This window comes from Arctopsyche grandis, chromosome 5, assembly GCF_051622035.1.
Source record: "Arctopsyche grandis isolate Sample6627 chromosome 5, ASM5162203v2, whole genome shotgun sequence".
Lineage (NCBI taxonomy): Eukaryota > Metazoa > Arthropoda > Insecta > Trichoptera > Hydropsychidae > Arctopsyche > Arctopsyche grandis.
This window is the reverse complement of record NC_135359.1, coordinates 10,284,701-10,303,696: the sequence shown is the minus strand read 5'-3', so window position 1 is coordinate 10,303,696 and position 18,996 is coordinate 10,284,701. Positions and strand designations below refer to the sequence as shown.

General features: G+C 31.8%; 1 long non-coding RNA gene and 1 other non-coding gene across 2 annotated transcripts in view; one reads left to right on the top strand and one right to left on the bottom strand.

Annotated features, from left to right (window-relative positions):
- The window catches only part of LOC143911928 (uncharacterized), a 255,900-nt gene that overhangs the window by 222,244 nt on the left and 14,660 nt on the right, over positions 1 to 18,996 (bottom strand). The gene's annotated exons all lie outside the window — the stretch shown is intronic.
- Positions 18,481 to 18,552, top strand: TRNAP-CGG (transfer RNA proline (anticodon CGG)). Its single transcript has one exon. It is a non-coding gene; the product is annotated as a tRNA-Pro (tRNA).

Genomic DNA, 18,996 nt, shown 5'->3' with positions numbered 1-18,996 from the left:
AGACACCAACAAAAATCATTGTCAATTTAGAATTTACTGTGTCAAACTTTGTTAAAATTAACACTGTTCGACACGAAAAATGGTTCTTATAAATCTACTAGTGCATAGCCCGATGAAATATCATTGCATGGGTATAAAATTATTATATACCCGTATAAAACTAAAAAAAAAATCCGGAACCGGAACCGTTATTTTCGTAGACTCTCATAGATAGTTTTCAATTCTTTATTTGTAATAATTTTCAATTCTTAAAGTTAACGTTAACAAAATGTAATATTTTCCGATTATATACAAACAGTCATTGACCTCGTAACGTTGAATATTATTATTACACATAACAAATTACGTGCGTATACATATGATGTGTATAACACGTATTCTGGGCGAGGATATGGCGTGCGGCGTGGGCTCTTGAGGACATTGCGTTTGGATCGGAGGGTCCGAGGTTCGATTCCCGGCGCCCGCGGTGAATGAAATCAATTTTTTTCTCGAATATCATAATACAATATAAATAATTTTAATTATAATTTTAATTTAATTGAAAATAAATGTATAAAAAAATGGTTCAAAACCTCGCTAAATGAAATTATTAAAATTACGTATTTTTATATGGCGAGAAGGAATATTTCAATTAATGTTTAAAAAAAAAAAGGCGGAATGAAGAATTGGATTTGGCGTGATGTACGTGACCATTAGCTCAATTTAGACCTATATTCTGGCTATTTGGGGTGATCGGTTCGAGTCGTGACAATGTCGTCTCGTCGAAAAATGAATTTATCGATTTTTATCGATTCGTTCATTATGTTCGGCGAGAGTTAGGACACACACACACACACACACAGATTACCGTCTTTATATATATGATGCCCTACGAAAACAAAAAATGGTATGGCCAGAACACTATCTCAATAAACATCTTTCAATATAAAATACTCAATATAAAATAATATTAACAGTGGAAGAAAATCCCAAATAAAAATACGTACTTTTGACTTTTGATTTGAACTGAACTACTAGTTAGAGAGATTTGAAAGCTAAAAAGTACTACAAATGAAAGATAAAATACCCGACTTTGTATTCTAATATTCATTTTGAACAGAAAATTGACAGATTTTGATACATCGACCGAACAACACCAAGATATAGAAAAATCGCGCAATTTAAAAAATACATATATCTCCGAATCTCGATACAATCACCATTTTTTATTACCAGATTCGTGTTCACTGGGCATTGGGTTTATAAGAAAAGTCATATCTTGTCTCTGAACCAAAAAAAAGTCGTCATTTGTCGAATAGTGTAATTAGTAAAGCCCGGACCCAGAGGGTGCCGCATATTGTTCAAATGTTGTAAATGCATTGTTAAAGGTTTGCCGAACCTTTTTTACAAAGGATTTACAACAATGGAACAATGAGCGGCACCTTGGCTATCCTACCTCTAGTAGTTAGTCTCCGCTCCGGTAATTTATTCAAATAAATAAAAAAATGACCGCTTACACGAAAGGAGGTTAGTAAAAACATGATGTTTTGTTGTTCAGTGAATAATCAGAGCCGTTTTCACTGAAGTCAGTGAAGTCAGTAAAGTCAATCAAAAAAATAATGTATTAGTGAAGTAAAAATATCTACATATAAGAGATAATGAGGGCCAATAATGCAATTTTTATAAGATATAATGTGAAAAAGATAAAGTTATAGGCGTTGAAACAATTTAAATCCGACAAAACAGACATAATTGAAATCTCTATCGGGGGCCAAACCTCGCAAAATGGCGCAAACCTCAAATCTGCAATCATTGAGTACCTAATGGTGAGTCACTTTTAGTCAGTAATTCAATACCCGCATACATTATCAAGTAAAAAAAATGCGATTAATACGCGAAATCAGAGTTGAAATTAATGACTCCACAGACCAGAATATATACATATATATTTTGTTATGTGGGTGGGCCGATTTGTAGAAATTAGTGTCGGGGTGTCAAAACAGGAACGTTTCACTTCGAATGACGGATAATTTGGAAGCTGTAACTTATGATTACTTCTTGTTTTGATTCGATACGAGTGGTCGTGTAATCGATTCGTTTCTAATGTTCGATTTAGCGTGTGATTGGGTAAATTGGTGGGTTCGATGGGCACGCGTGTAACACATTATGCACACGTCAGTGTTGAATTACGTTCCGGTTGAACGATTTAATGGGTAGTCCAACGACAACTCGTCGAGGCTTATCGTTGATTCAGTTGTCTTTTATCGCATCTTGGCGGTCTGTTGCGAAAAAGGACAAACTCGCTGTTGTCACATCGGCGGTCCCTTTTTGATATTCACCTACTTGTTTACTGTCACTTTAAAGACTCTCCCTCTACGTAGTTCATTACAATACAATACAATCTTAGGTGCATCGAAGGCAAATTAATTAACTTAACTACATATTTACTTTATCTGTGTATATCTTAATGGCAGTGGTGTAGTCGGGCCAGGTCGCCGCCCTGGTATTTCTTTTTGACCTAGGTCGCTGCCCTGGCACTTTAATTGATATAAACATTGTTTTTCGAGTACAATTAAAAAATATTTTGACTCAAATTTCATATAAAATGTTGTATTCAAAATATTGTGAGCAGACTCTCGTTCTAACACTCGATGACCACAATCGAATAGTAATCTGAGCACATTCAAAACTTAAAAGACGTTTAATGAAATTTATTGGCTTTTTTATCTAAAACCACCCAAAACTTCGAAAGAAAACATTATTTAAACTATTGATCATACGCACTTGAGGATAGATACAATGAAGGAACTCAACTTAAATGAATAGTCATCTCTAAATTTAAATGTTAAAATTTGATATTTTTTTGACATATGTTTTATATATTTGACATATGTACATGGTTTTAGCATTGCTAAAAGCAAATGTTGCTGTTGACACACAAACACGGGTATTGCAAAATCAAAGATGTTGAAGAGGATGCATTATGGAAGTATTTATAAAATATAAAAAAATACATTATAATTTCAACAAGTAAGAATATTTGTTAATTATTATTTGATTTTTTTTTATAAATATTTGAACTACCTATATTAGGATACAACTATTTTTTAGTAAGGAAAAAAGCAGAGCGGGGGGGGGGTTGTAAAAATTAAACACCGACCTGGTTCTTTTTTATTTAGCACTACACCACTGCTTAATGGTATACGGATACCCGTACGCTGTGTGTAATTTGAACATTCTATGAATTGCCTAGAAATGATTGCCCTCGACAAAATGTGTGTATTCTTTGATAGAAGATTAGATTTTTGATAATTCATACAATAGGTTGAACTATTTTTAGGTATTTTTCTTTGAGCAACGAAAAAAAACAATGACAATGTTATTGTAATTTAAAACTGCGCACCTTTTGTTTTGAGAAAATATTAAAAAATTTGAAAATATTATTCTAAATCACTTAAATCTTATTTAAGCAAATTAATAATTATACTTGTTTTACGATAAATATTCAAATAGAAGAAAAATATTAGTACAAATAAATACACATTTGGACAAAAATATGATATTTAGCGACAAAACATAATATTTTGGCCTGCTCATATTATTTTTTTCTGTATTTTTGCGTTCAAATTAAAGGTCCAAGGAAGCTGTCAAGGACTTTTATTTTTTAAACTTTTACTTTAATTTAATTTTCATTTTTTAATTTTATTATTTAGTATAATGTTTATTTACTGACTGGATACATACATCTGTGTGTGTATATATACATATGTATATGTATATATGTATGTGTATATATGTGTTTTCATATGTATTTTTTTCTCATTTATTCAATGATTGGGGCATCGGGTTTACCTGTTAGGCCTTCTTGGTATAAATATATAAATAAAAATAAAATTTTAAAAGTGATGATGGGAACATGAACAAAATGACGATTTTCTGCAAAGAATGCTTCCGCAATAAAAACAGCCGTTTTGTGCGTGGCGCGCTTTATATGTGAGTTTTTGGCAAAACGGTGCATTTGACTTCTCGTTAAAAAAATTTACTTTTGAAAATGTTGTCATGGTATACGATTGGTTAAAGGCACACCACATTGCTTAAAATCGATGAAATTTTTAATTTACAGTTTTCTTAACGTCCATCGTTGGAAATCAAAAATTCGCATTTTTCGCTAAGGCCGAATCTAAGTATGTGTGTATATGATGTTTATCTACTGCTCAGCCTAATTTCAAATATCGTTCCAGTTCATTACCTTTAATTGTGAGCTATATATTATATGGGGAACATACCATTGTGTCTATCTTATCTATTATACATATATGCATATATGTGATAAACATGCATACATACATATATTGTCTTTATGCCATTTTAATCATTTGGATTTAATAAAATATAAATATATGATACAGTTGAAGTGTATCTTTCAATAGTAATATATGTATTTTGAATAGTTGGTGTATGTATGTTCCATCTAACCTGGTACCAACTACCGTTATACTTGAAGTGTATTTTCAGTTGTAATATATTTTGACTAGTTGGAATATATTCCATCTAACCCACGTAAGTTGATTCATATGGTGAATTATCTTCCAAATGGTCAAAGTAAATTGCAACTGAAAATAAAGTTCAACTATAAGTTGGTACCAGGTTAGATGTAGAGGTAATTTTTTTGTAAAAACGTCACTCGACTAGTAAATTGAGTTGGAAAATCACACTTTTGTTTTGAACACATTCTTAAAGTTAGCTTAATACGGTACACATTACCTTTATTTGAAATACCCAGCAAATATTAACGCGTTATTGAATTCTAAAGCATTCGCAAGAACATCAGAGCTGTCAAAACTCAACTGTTATATTACAACTGATGCACATTGTTAAAAGTGTATTTGCGCTTGTAGGGTTATAATTTAATAGTTGAATTGTATTTAAATACGAATGACCTATAACGCCAGTTGAAATATATTACAACTGAAAATACACTTCGACTGTAACAAATAGGTTTCAAAAATTGTCTGTCAAAACTACATCTGAAAATACACTTCGACTACATATGTACATATGTATATATAGAAGTAATTTAAGGTCTTCAAATTTCTTTCTTCTAATACGAAAACGTTTGAATTGAAAAACACACATTAAAATATCAAATTCATCTGATTTCTATAAGCGTTTTAATGGATGCTTTGTATTGGTGGTTAATGTTCCAATAAAATGATTTGTTGCTGATTTAACGCTAAAGATACGTCTCCCTGCACCCCCCCACGCGACAATTTTGACGGCAAATTGGGTTTAATTTGCATGCATTTAAGGATTCGAGGTTGTGCAACGGCTTTTCTGTCCTTGTTTCGACAGGAAGCCTTCAGGCTACCAAAATATGGAATGTCGACGACATGAGAAATCTCTCCAACTTTTGAAAATCAAGTCAAAGTAAACGATTTTTTTCATACATGTACACAGCGACGAGGTTCGCAAACTATTATATGTACCTACAGATTTCTAAATTTAGCACGTCGTATTATATTATCGCCTTATGATTCACCGATGTTGGTTTTGTTATAATAATAACTCGAATCAATATTATCCTTGCATGTGTGTTAGAGTACCCGTTATAATACAATGCAAATAATCTACGAGTGAAAAGTTCACTAGTGGTCTCCAACTTTTGGCCGACAGTGTATTTAGTATGATTGTCGATAATATGTGATCGTTTGCAATTTATGTAATTTGGAGTCGTTTTACAGTATCGATGAGGATGAATAATTATATAATGGGACGGCACTCGCATGTTCATTGAAAACAATGTACATATTGGTTAGTGATCAATTGCAGAGTGGAGAGAGCTGTTTACGAGCTCAAATCGGCAAGAATTATGCGTGTACAAGAATCTGCGATATATTAATCGTGCGAATGCACTCGCATGGGAAAACAGATGGATGATGGCGCGCATTACAAATGTTTATTGGGAATTGTGCAATCAAACGAGGCTCTATGGCATGCAAATTCCGAAAGATATGCAAAATCGAAACCGCCAGAACAATCTAGGCGAAGAAAGAAATGCTCACAGTCGATGAGACCACACCGGGAGTTCCAGATCCAATTACAGATAGATGAAACGCAATACACTGGGAAAACTCACCTCACTATCTCCCCACTTATACAAGTGTTTCGTATATATTTCGGCCGACGAAGATTTATTTATTTTATGGTGGTGCGTGAGCAATTTCGAGAAAATTGCGAGCTTATTGATTTACGTTTACGTTCGCAATCGTTTATGCGAATTTAATCATTGACCTGCAAGCGAACGTCGTGAGATATTCTTTGCAAGGAAAATACAACTTTTTGTAATCATTATGACATATTATGTATTTTATTTTATTTTACATAGATATATTATATATTATAGCAGGAAGGCTCGACAGGAAGACCCCAATACGCCTTCCTGAACAATTAATTACAAACAATGCAGCATTTTATTATTACATAAATCACTGTATTTCCAGAAGTTGAAGAACACAAAATAACAATTAATTAATTAATTAATTACAAAATTAATCCATTGAGACATCTATGGATTTATATATTGTACATAATTTTTACAAATTATACACACAATAAATACAGAAGATTTATGACAACCAGAAAGATGATTTTTTGCCAATTTTCAGGAACCGTTTCAACAATGAACAGATAAAATTGGCAAACTCTGATAAGAAACGATCGATTTGGAGTCACAAATACCCCCAAATCTAACCAGCAGTATGGCGGATCGAACCCACTGATCACTTGGTGCTAAACATATACGCTACCATTAAGCCATAATGCTGGCTAATTACATATGTGCATATTGTATGTGCACATAATTATTCAGAATATTATTCTTCATAATGTGTCATAGCCACATTACAGGCATTCCTATTTCGTCACTAAAAATATTGCTATTCGCTTTTAATAGTATGAAAAATACGAATATAATTTCTTGCACTATATAATTTTTTAAATTCTTATTTTCCCATGATGCCATTATGGTTTGCACCTGAGCGACACCTATGGTATTTAACTTGTACATACATACATTTATAGATTAGAAATCATGTTCAAATAGTGTTGACATAGTGGGTAGGATGGTTTCAACAATGATATCAGAAAAATAGGCAAACTTTGTAAGGAAACGATCAATTTGGAATCACATATATCTACATATTTTAATAATCATATAGTTAGGAATAGAGATATACATAATTATAAAACGAGAAATAGGAATAAATTAATTATAGGTAGAGTTAAGAAAGCTAAAACTGCAGGAGGTGTTTTTCACAGAGGTGTTCAAATGTATAATGCCCTTCCTGAAGGCATTAGAAGTTCTAATAACATTGCTGCTTTCTTGAAGGGTGTTAATGGATACCTTTGTGGAAGATGATTTATAATTTTTTGTTGTAATTTTTTTATTTTGTATTGTATGTATTAGCAGTTTTGCTATTTGAATAAATAAATATGTAAGTTTGACCAGCAGCACTGCAGAAATACTGCGAATAAATTATTTTCAATTGAGGTCAACCCAGGGCTTGAACGGGTAAATCTATTGGTGGTTAGCATTAACCCAATTACTGAGCAATACTGCTGGTTATATATGTATGAAACAATAATGAATAAATTTGAAATTAATTTTATATCATTGATGATAACTTTGAACCGGTTTTATAGAAGAAAATATAATATGTAACAAGGGGATAAATATTCAAAGAAAATTGTAGCTCTAACCATCGATTAATTGTTACAATTTTTTATTGTTTAAATAAGATTTACTAATAATTTAATAATCAAAAGGAATTTCTATAAAAGTTTCTTTGTTGAAATTAAATAATCTAAAACTTTATTTATACAATAGATTCAAAACTGAATTTTGATTGCAGCGTCGTTTTCTCACTAACAAAACTCCCAAATTGTAGCAATTTGTATTTTATTTCGTAGTTTGTAGTTGCAATTAACAATTGAATTTAACACGGACTGAAAGTGCTAGTTTACACTCCATGTCTAAGCGTTAGCTAGTCTCGTTTCAGATACAGTTTAATAAAAATACATATATTTCAATGTTTGTTTAGGCTCTTCAAATATACATAGGTAGAATAGAATTGGTCGAATTTCTCTTTCTTCCGTGTACAAATTTTTATCAATATTATAAAAGTAATTGAAGAATATATCGCTACAATACTGTTTATACGACATCGTATGTATTAGAAGAGTAGTTAATAAGATAGAGAGAAAAACAGTAGAGTCATCTTCGCCAAGAGTGATTTATCTCAATTACGTCATCTTGGTTGAACTTCCCTCGTTTCTCAACCGTGTGTTACGAAAGTGCGCCAACACCGAAAATGGAGCAAAATGTTTAAATTCGACTGATAACGCGTTTTACTACACATAAATGCATTGCATAAGATTATGCACTCTCGTTATCATCGTACGCATTTTAATGAACGCAAACGATTGTGATGGCTTTTATAAAAAAAAAAATGTAAACATACATTTACGATAACAATCTTTTTACGTCTTTAACTATCGTGATTCAATCTATGCACTTTAGTTAACCCAATAATGGTGTACAATCACCTTTGAAATTTAATATTTATACATATGTACATATGTATAATATACAGGTATATAAACTGAAAGGGAAAATCACTGGAAAAAATCAAATGTGTTCATTCAATGATTTTATCTATAGATATTTCACGAATATTAAAGGTATCTAAATGAAAATTTGATAAAATACACACATTCTACATGTACAATATACACACACCGAGGCTGTTACCGTGATAATTGTATAAAACTCAAGGAAATCTATGATTTTATTAAGGCAAAAACTCTAATTCCGACAAATCAAAGCTTAAAATGTATTCATTAATAAAAATGGCGAAATTTAATAAGAAATGCAATTAAAATAACTGCTCGAATAAGTACGTTTATGTAAAATTTATACATATATAATATATTCATTGAGATAAAAAAACCAATCCTTATATGTATGTACATATGGTGAAATGATAGACTGGCGAAATAAATGCATACACACATTATTATTATTATTATTATTCAAGAATATTTGGGAAAATTGATGAACCCACGGGGTTTGTTTATACAAAAAAAAGTTATAATAAAAATACAAAAAAATAATAATAAAAACTAGATGGAATAAAAAACCCAAAATGGGGGAAAATATGTAGAATTAAAAATTTAGAGAGCGCATCACTCCATCTCATTCGCTTACGACTGCGAGTGTTAAGCGCCCCACTTAGAATATTTCATATTATAATTTAAAATCATTTACCGCTCGATTTTTTACGTTCAGATAAAATAAAAAAATATTGAGATTGAAAACCAAACTTCTAATCGCAGCGAAATATAGAACTGGTCCAATAAATGCACGATAAAAAAATATGTAAAAAAATATATTTTGGACTTTAAAAATTCGCTAGATAATTAATTATAAATATTTTGAATCGATAAGAAGTCCCAATTAATAAAAAACATCCGAATATTGATTTCAATAGTCGGATTACTTAAGACAAAGCAATACTAGATTATGAGTCTGAGACCGCAAAAGCCAAAAAAAAACTAAAAATTGCATATTTTTTTAAGCGCTCATATCTCATAAACTAGAGTGAACCAACAAAAACATTATCATATTTGAATTTAGTGTGTCAAACTATGTAAAGATTGATTAGTCTCCGTTTTGGTAATTGCTTTTTGTTGCTCAATGTAATTGGCGTTAAAAAATCAACAATCAACAGGACAGAGCAAACGGAAAAGGAAGAACTGGTCCAAATTTGAAGAAACCAATAAAAATTAAAATAAAGCTTCTGATACCATGCTAGAAAGGTTAATTAACACTCCGAGTTCGCGTTTACATTAAAATCAACCGGTCGAGGGTTATCCGAGTTTGAAAATTGAAAAGATCGCATCTTATCTGTAGCTCACGGTGCGTCTGGCAGGCCATTAAGTGGAACAATGAATTCGGTCGTTTAGCTTTAACCCTTTCGTTGCGAACGCAGCGCGAAACGCGCAATTCGGCCTCATCTTTTACGATAACAAAACAATGAAACCATTCAACTGGCGGTTGAGGGAAAAGCGATCATTGTCTGTCTTTCCGTGCTTAGAAGCCACATACTTGTGTCGTTCAAAATTCCACACACGGGAAACGATAAAACATGTGTAATGATAAGGTACACTCGTATATATGTATGTATTCAATTCGGTGAAATGGAGAATTTTTAATAAAAATAAATGATATCGAATATTTCTGCCTATATTACACCGTATCGGTTGGGAGCATCTGATTTGTAGTGAACGAATTCCCCCAGATACAAAATGCTAATAAGAGCGATCATAAATCGTCAGGCAAATTGTTATTAGCGGGTAATTAAATGCTAACACATCGATATTTTATACCTTTCAGCTAGAACCGTAAAACATCAATAGTTATTGACCACTTCAAAGGAGTTGAAAGATTAATTAGATACACTTGATATGCACAGTTTAATATATAAAATTGCAATTTGCTTTTGTTTAATATGTATACATTTGCAAATCGTTTTATTGGATTTGTATTGTATGGATATTAATGGTTGAACAATAAATTAGTGCAAATATTGCGATAAAAATTACAAATATAGTCGATAGTTCCTCAAAACCTAATTGTTTATTGCTGTTAAAAATCGCAATAAATCAGGAGGGACTGAATAAAAAAAAATGAATGAAATTTTTGCATAATTCACACCAGTTAAATGTATGTCAATTGTATACATTTATTTTCTACTAGTATTTTGCCCGTTGATATATCACAGAGTTGTGCAACTTGTCGATCGTGGCGCGATTTTAAGTCGATCTTTACTCCATTCTTAAAATGTACTTTTTTAGGTTGCAAATGTAACCTGAAGTAGAAGTAGTTGGTAATAATATATTTATGAAAAATAATTGAAATGTCTGATAGTAAAGAAGAATAAATAAAAAGATGTAGGAAATTAGGATGGAGTGCATTTGAGTGAATAGAGAGCAAAACAGAGACTATGGAAGTTGGTTGGATATGTTCATCCAGCAGTGGATGGTGAATGGTTGTAGATGATGTAATATATCATTTGATAAGTTATTTAAGTTTTATCCATATCTCTACCATAATCCTCTCCTTTTGGGCATACTTGGGTATAATGCCTTTGCACTTCGGAGAAAATACTTTTTAATTCGTTTTGTTTTCCAGCTTCTACAGCACAATTCTTTATCGGATGGCTCCTATCCGACTTCTTAATGAAACTGTTGCTGCTGTATCTGAATTTTATATTTTCCATCTCAGTGAGCGTAATTTATCGGATATTATTTTAACCTATTTGTCTGGTAGTCTGCGCTCATCATTATATTCATAATTGGATGTAATGTATGAGTGGAATTTTGATCTTCTCTCTTCCATTTGGGCCTCGCGGCGATGTTTTGTATATGGGCTGGTTCTTATATGTAAATGATACGAGAAATTCCCTACTATGTATTTTGTTATTTGATATTTTTACTTTATCTGCTATTATAATAATGTTATTGCTTTTTATGATTATGTATAAATGCATTTTTGTCTGTATATATATATTTTTTTCTCATTTTTTTGTAGGTTTTCGACTATTGTGGCGCATTAAGGACTCATGAAATGGTCCAAACTTAAATAAATTATTTAAAATGAAATCTGAAACTTATCATATTATATTTGAGCATTTCAATAACAAGGATATTTTGAAGGGCTTAAAATAAGGTCTGATAGAATATGAAAACAAGATTAAAACTGTTTTAATGCAAACCTCAATTTGGCTAAATTGTGGGATTATCATTTTTACGCTCTATGGTACACTGAAAAGCACTTATTGTGATTGAAATTGTATTCATTTGGCAAAGAGTTGGCTGCAAAAACACTACACATTCGGTCAAGCAAAATGACTGTTATCTAACACACAAAAGGGTTATACAAACAATAAAAATATAATAATAGATTTATGAAAGCACAAAGCGAAATACGCCATTGAAAAAGGAACAAGTGCTTTTGTTACGAGCATTCATCGCGGATAATTCGATCTGTTCGATATTTAGTTTCGCCATTGTTTGCCGCAAAATCTAGCAAACCCCGTGGGCGTTTGCGGGTTTGCCCGAAAATCATTGTGCGAACCTAACCCATTGATGACCCCACAATACCCGATTGAATTTCACGGTAGAAACTCCTCGTGTTATGACAACGGTCCTCGTCGATGCAGCTGTTTGAACTTGCACGTAATGCATTATTATAATAATAAAATACGTATGTATGTACATATAATACAGGAAAAAATGTCGTTATTAATTTGTGTGTACCCCAAGTGAAAATCGATCGTCGATGATTGCGTCCGCGAGTGAAAGTCGTAATGGCGGTGTCACACCGTCTCGACGAATTAGAAATACGAGTATAATAAACATGTACATGGATTATTAAAGTATCGTTGTAATAAATTTATTATGTCAATGTGAGCTCTGCGTGTGTGGGCGTTGTTATTAAATTTAATTCAACACGACTCCCGTTGTTTTTGGAAATTAAAATTCTTTTCGAATTCGTCTACTGTTGTATGGTTGACTGAAGATTTATTGCCTACGAGCGTATTACGGTAGCTTTTTTAATAGCTTATTAATAAAATAAATCAAATACCTTTGCGTATTAAGAGCCGGAATTCTGCATATCTTTGAATATGAAATTTAATGTTATTATGTCACTCTTATAACATTCTAATCGTATTATTGGTATAATACGATCAATCTACATGACTCATATATCGCTAGGATACGAGTGATATGACGATTTTTAAACATTCATTTTTTATTCCAACATCCTATTGATTTAATCTTTTTTTTACTAAATCACATTCAATTCAAATATTTTGTTTAATATTATACAACATCGACTTTTTTATTTTAACATATTATATTATGTACCTAGTCACTGTAGCTAGACATATTTACGTGCAGGCTTTATTTTTTCACACCTAGATAAGTGCATGTATAAAATGTCAAGCTGGTATTTTTTTTTTAAATGCTTTCTTTTGTTCATAATATGTATATCATCATATATATAATTTCGCTTTTCTGTGTGTCTGTCTGTCAATCTAAGATAACGTTCGCCGTACTATAATAGTCGTTTCGATTCGACATACATATGTACGTCACAGTCAAACCACTGCCAAAACGTATACGAATATAAAAACAATAATAAAAATAAACTTGTATATATAATAATTCTATGTATGCATTGCTAAAAATATTTCCTTTAGGCAAATAGACGGCTCAGTCGGCAAAGTCTCTAAGCGTTTACCGCCACCTATTGAAAATTTAATTAATTAATTTTTCTATTGGTGTTTTATATTGTTTATATATAGGTAGGTAAGTAGTTTTTACCTTTTTTTCATATTAAACAATTAAATATAAATATATTTAAAAGGTATTCGAAAAAAATTCGACCGCGTGTGGATCGAACACAGGACCGACAGATTATTTAAATATTTTTTTTATTTAATAACCTAATATGCCAACACCCATGCGATGATATGTCATCCGGTAAAACACTAGTCTTATCCTAATAGCTATAGGTTTATCATTTGACGAAATCTATTAATAACTTATGTATGTATTGGAAACAAATGCGTTTAAATTGCATACCGTCAGAAACATCGTTTAGCCAGCAGTAAATATTCCATGGTACACATCTATACATAACATAATGAAAACATAATTATGTTAATTACTTATTTATTATTAATTACTTTACATTTTAATTTAAAAAGTACAATAAATAAAAAGTATAACCAAAAAATAGCATTTAAGAAATAAAAAATTATGTTCTCTTTAATTTCTAATATGCTATTTTTACTTTATCTATGTATGTACGTAGTAACAATAGATGAAGTTTTGTGATCATGCGAAAATTCGAACTCGAGATTTAGATTGATTCCAACTCAGAATCGATCACTGATCACGTTTTCATGATCTATAAAAAATGTGTGTGTCTGTGTGTCTCTTTGTGTGTCTGTGCGTCTGTGTATTTTGGGGATATTTTGAACACCGTTAGTCTTATCTAACTGAAACTTAGTATCGGTTACTGAAATTCTTATCGACACGACGTACAATTTTTTCAAATTTTTAAGTTAACCGGAAATGGTACCTTCCCTTATAGGTGTCCTCCTTTTTTGTAAATACTTATTTTTATTATATATTTTTGTTATACTTTTTATTTATTGCACTTTTTAATATCTCAATATTTCAACAAACCATTTCAGGATTATTTAAGTAAAGATTATGACGCCTGCTTGTGAATAGACAACCATCCACTGACACCTTCTGGTAATCTATAGCAAAAAGCGTCAGCATCAAAATTTGAAAATGGGTATTTTTGCTGATCAATAGTAGAGTACTATTTTAAGAAATGCTAAATCAACAACGCCCCTGATGGTACAGAAGACGATATTCTGTGAAGTTTCATAAAAATCTGTAAACTACATATGTGTGTGTGTATGCATGGATATATATGCATACTTGCATAGATATATAAATTGAAAGCTGTTGACTTATATTAGAGACACAGTGATATAATAATGTATTCAACGCGTAAGATACCATCGAACTTACAATAGTACGCGTCAGTGCGTACAGGGGCTTTCAAACTGCGAGCTGCGGACATTCAGCAAGGGCCCGACACAATTGTTTTGTTGCCATTACCTTTAGCTGATGAATGGGCCTTCGGATTTATAGGGGCCCGCCCTATTGACCCGCGGGCGACCCTTATCAACGAATCTTTATTAATTTATGCCCGCCGACCGCGAACGGGTTAACTTCACCGACGCGTCGCCAGTATCGTCACGCCATCACTTCATTAATTCTAATAAATATTTTCACAATTGTGACATTTTTATGAACATCCCAAATTATTATGTGGAGTACTCTTAAAACGGATCACATCAACATCAATAATCCCGTCGCGTTTACATGGCTTTCGATACAATTTTCTATTACACCACACAAAGAACACTTATTCTGTAGATTACATATACATATGTATATGTATATTATAAAAAAGTAGTAAACAGGGTTGTTTTTTTTGCTGTATACATTAACATTAAAATAAAATCATATTATTAATACTAACACGAAAAATAGTACGTATGTATTAAATATGTAGATAAAGATCAGTAGCTATTGGATCCACAAGTATTTTTTTGGGATAGAAAATGACCTTAAAATATTTTTTTAACTTACTCAAGGAAATCTCCTCTACTTTCGGGTAACAAATATCTGGAATTGAAAAAATCTAAGACTTCAGATCCCAGATATTAACAATACATCAGACATCTACTAACTATACATCAGATCTCTATTAACTGTAATATAATTATATAATAAACTATTATTTAAATATCTATTAACTCTAATATAGCTGTTATATTTGAAAGTGGCATAAGTCCATTTTTTTTCATTTCGAGAAATATCTCGACAAAACATGAAATATAATGTTTAATAATATTTTTAAATACGGGTGGCCTGTAATGCTTTTATTCTTCTTTTCCAAGATTCTGGACATATCGAATTAAAATAAGTGATAAAAATATGTGAATTTATTTAAACAGAAATAGTGTTTTTGGAACTGGAAATTGGACTTTCAAATATAACGGCTCATATATCAGCTGCGGAGTATTGAGGCTTTTTACTTGAAGCCAATTTTTATATGGAACCATTTTCAATCAAATGAAATTGGTAAATTCTGATAGGCGATTGTCGATTTAAATTCAAATCTTGCCAGTAGCTGTTTTCACAATCACAAAAAAAAATTAAATAGAAAAACGTTCAAATAGATAATCAAATTCATAATCACCGAAAAAATCGAACAGTTTATATAAAATATGGTTTTAAAAAATATATTCAAACTAGACAACACAATTTTTTTATACAATGTTTGTACATATGTAGAAGCCCCTTTGATTGGCATTCACTGACTACCGACAATACCTGAGACGCGTTTGAGCAGAAATAAAAGTCCATTTCCATTGTTTGAAGAAGACATCACTGGGTTACCTGACGATTAGGATCCCCGTAGCCCTTAAAACGCCGCGTCGATCAATTAATCTTGCATCTTGTTTGAATAAGTTGATTCGTTGTCGAACAATTTGTTATACGCCCTTTTTAACATGAGGCCTATTTGTGGGCGGCCGTTTGGTCCTTTTGAAGGCCCTCTCGATAGCAAAGAGTACGTACATACACTCACTCACTAATAAAACCATTAAAGTTAAACTTGTGGGAATAAAAGATGCGTAAACCCCTCCATAATGCATACGCATTGTTTTGAGATTATAAAGCTCAATCGAGTATAATGACGATCTTGTAGAAAGCACATGGGATCCTTATCGATTGATCACCATCTACATATATTCCATTCAGAGAAGATCAACCAGCCTGAAATAAAATACACACAACAAAATGTATCATATCAGGTATTTTTATATTAAATCCGAGTTTCAAATTCAAAATATTTGTCAAATCAAATGATGTATATTGATTTTTTATAAGTTTCTGTACAGATTTAAGCGTATGTAGATTTTGGAGGAATTGGTCGTGTTAAATGTGAAGTTTGCCGTCTCTGTAGAGACGAGCCGACAACGCCTCGGGAGATTTCATCTTCAGGTTCAGTTGCTGAAGATAAAGATCTCGTTTTCGAGATCATGATTTACGTACGACCGATTTCCGAATTTCTTTACGGGTCTCGTTATGCTCAGATCTCCACCGATAAACGTCCCATTATAGCCACTTAAATTAGAGCTTATAGTGCAACATTACAACCACAAAACGTGCACTATTTCAAGTGTCAAAATAAATTCAGAAGTTTGACTTTCAATTCGAATTCCACCAATCAAAGCGAAGCGTTCGAAATCAAGCTCTCCGATTGGTCGGTGCGTGTTTGAAAAACAATTTATAAAACATTTGTATACATTTTTTAAAGACACATACATAGGTATATACGAAAGTTTTCGTAACACTTAAAGAAATCGTTAACCTTATTTGGTAGTCCATGCACATTGTCTCATAAAACAAACAGACAACAATGCGAAAAGCGTTCGCAGTTGCGAAAATGCTCGGAAAATCGACACAATCATCATAAGGGATCGTCTCGTTACCTTACAAAAAGTATATATATACTATCGATTTATGCATCTCTATGTTAAATCGACATCTGGTGTAAATTTATGTGGAAGCATTTCCATACATTTATATGTATCATATTAAAAATCGTCCGATGCGAAACGAAAGCTCTTATCTTTCTCGGTCGTAATTGAAAGTTTTCCCATATTTTAGATATCTGCAAAATGCCTAGATAATACCATATCTATCGCGGGTATCTTTCAGATTTATAGACAATTACGCTGAACAATAGTATCGCCATTCCGATCGGGAAACAACTCTAACGTATCAAGTTCACCGCTAAAGGAATTTTTATAACTAAATAAATACGTTGATACAAATGTACACTTGGTATTTATGCACGTGAATGGAATAATAATAAAATTATTTCAAAACAACTTATGTACATCGGTAGAAGTTTCAAGCCAAATATTCAATAAAAATTTCACGGTTCATATACGGTTTGTATTTTTTGATTTTTAAATGCTTTTTATTATTACTAAATTATGTTCACAATACATTTTATATCTATTTTAATAGCTACTGATCTACTGATCATTTTCTATTTTACAATTTTAATTTAATTTTGTTAGTAATCATAGTATTATATTATTCTAATGTTAATCTACAGCATAATAGGAAAAATAGCTCAAAAACCTATTTACAATTCTTATAAATGCTCATAATACATAATATTAATTAAAGACTCTCTAAAGTCGACGATCTAAAGCAGAGGTAATTCAGTGTGTTTAGGTAATACGTTTGTACTGTAATACGGGTTGTATCGTTTTTAAGTTGATGGGCAATTTAAAAATTTGTACTACAGCAAATTTGCATGCATAAGTGATACAGTTACGAAGTTATTTCGCGTACTTTTTTTGGTTATTTTCGAAGGTCTGGGTCAGCTGTTATTCGACTGGCAGCTGATGTTGCAGACATCGTTTCAATTTACCAAATTGCCGGTAACCTTACACCGCTGACATTGAAGATTCGACCAGACGAATTGCATTCCCACGACAAGTACGCACTATATATAATAATATAGTATACACACCACGTGTTTATGTGTGTAGGTTTGTTTTTGTTGAGATTTTCGCGATTTTTGCGACATCCGTTTCGGAAATTTTCCGACCGATTGCACCCGCGCAAAGTTTTCTAGCGTCTTGCGGTAAATGTTTCGGAAAAACTGAATGATTTACGATAGAATGTGTAAAGAATATCGTCTAAATTAATATATGATCAATTGGAAAATTGTATGCGAGTTGCGGAATTGCACCTATATACGGCTCGTTGGTCTAGGGGTATGATTCTCGCTTCGGGTGCGAGAGGTCCCGGGTTCAAATCCCGGACGAGCCCATGTTTAAACTTATCTTTTTGTATTTAAATAAATCTATAGTCATTATTATAATATTGCACAATTGTTGGTGTAATCGGTAATATAATAACGTCTGTTTTATATCATATTCGTGATCTATATAAAAATATATTGTTAATTGTTATAGATTTTAAATTAAAAAAAAACATATTTTCAGTCAATGGTAGATAGTAGAGGGTTTAAAAAATGTTTTAGGCGTTCTTTAAGTCTAGGTTATCACAATGGTGTAGGGTCGAATGAAATTAACGTCGTTTAGCAGTCGCTTGAATAAAACGTATTTTTTATCATTTAATTGTTAAAAAAAATGTGTGTATGTAACAAAAAATAAAAATAAAATGGTAAATAAAAAGGGCCGTGAGGCGCTGAGAGGAACGATTCGGTTCCATTGTTCTGTTTTGTATATAAATTCTGTTAAAGGCCTTTTG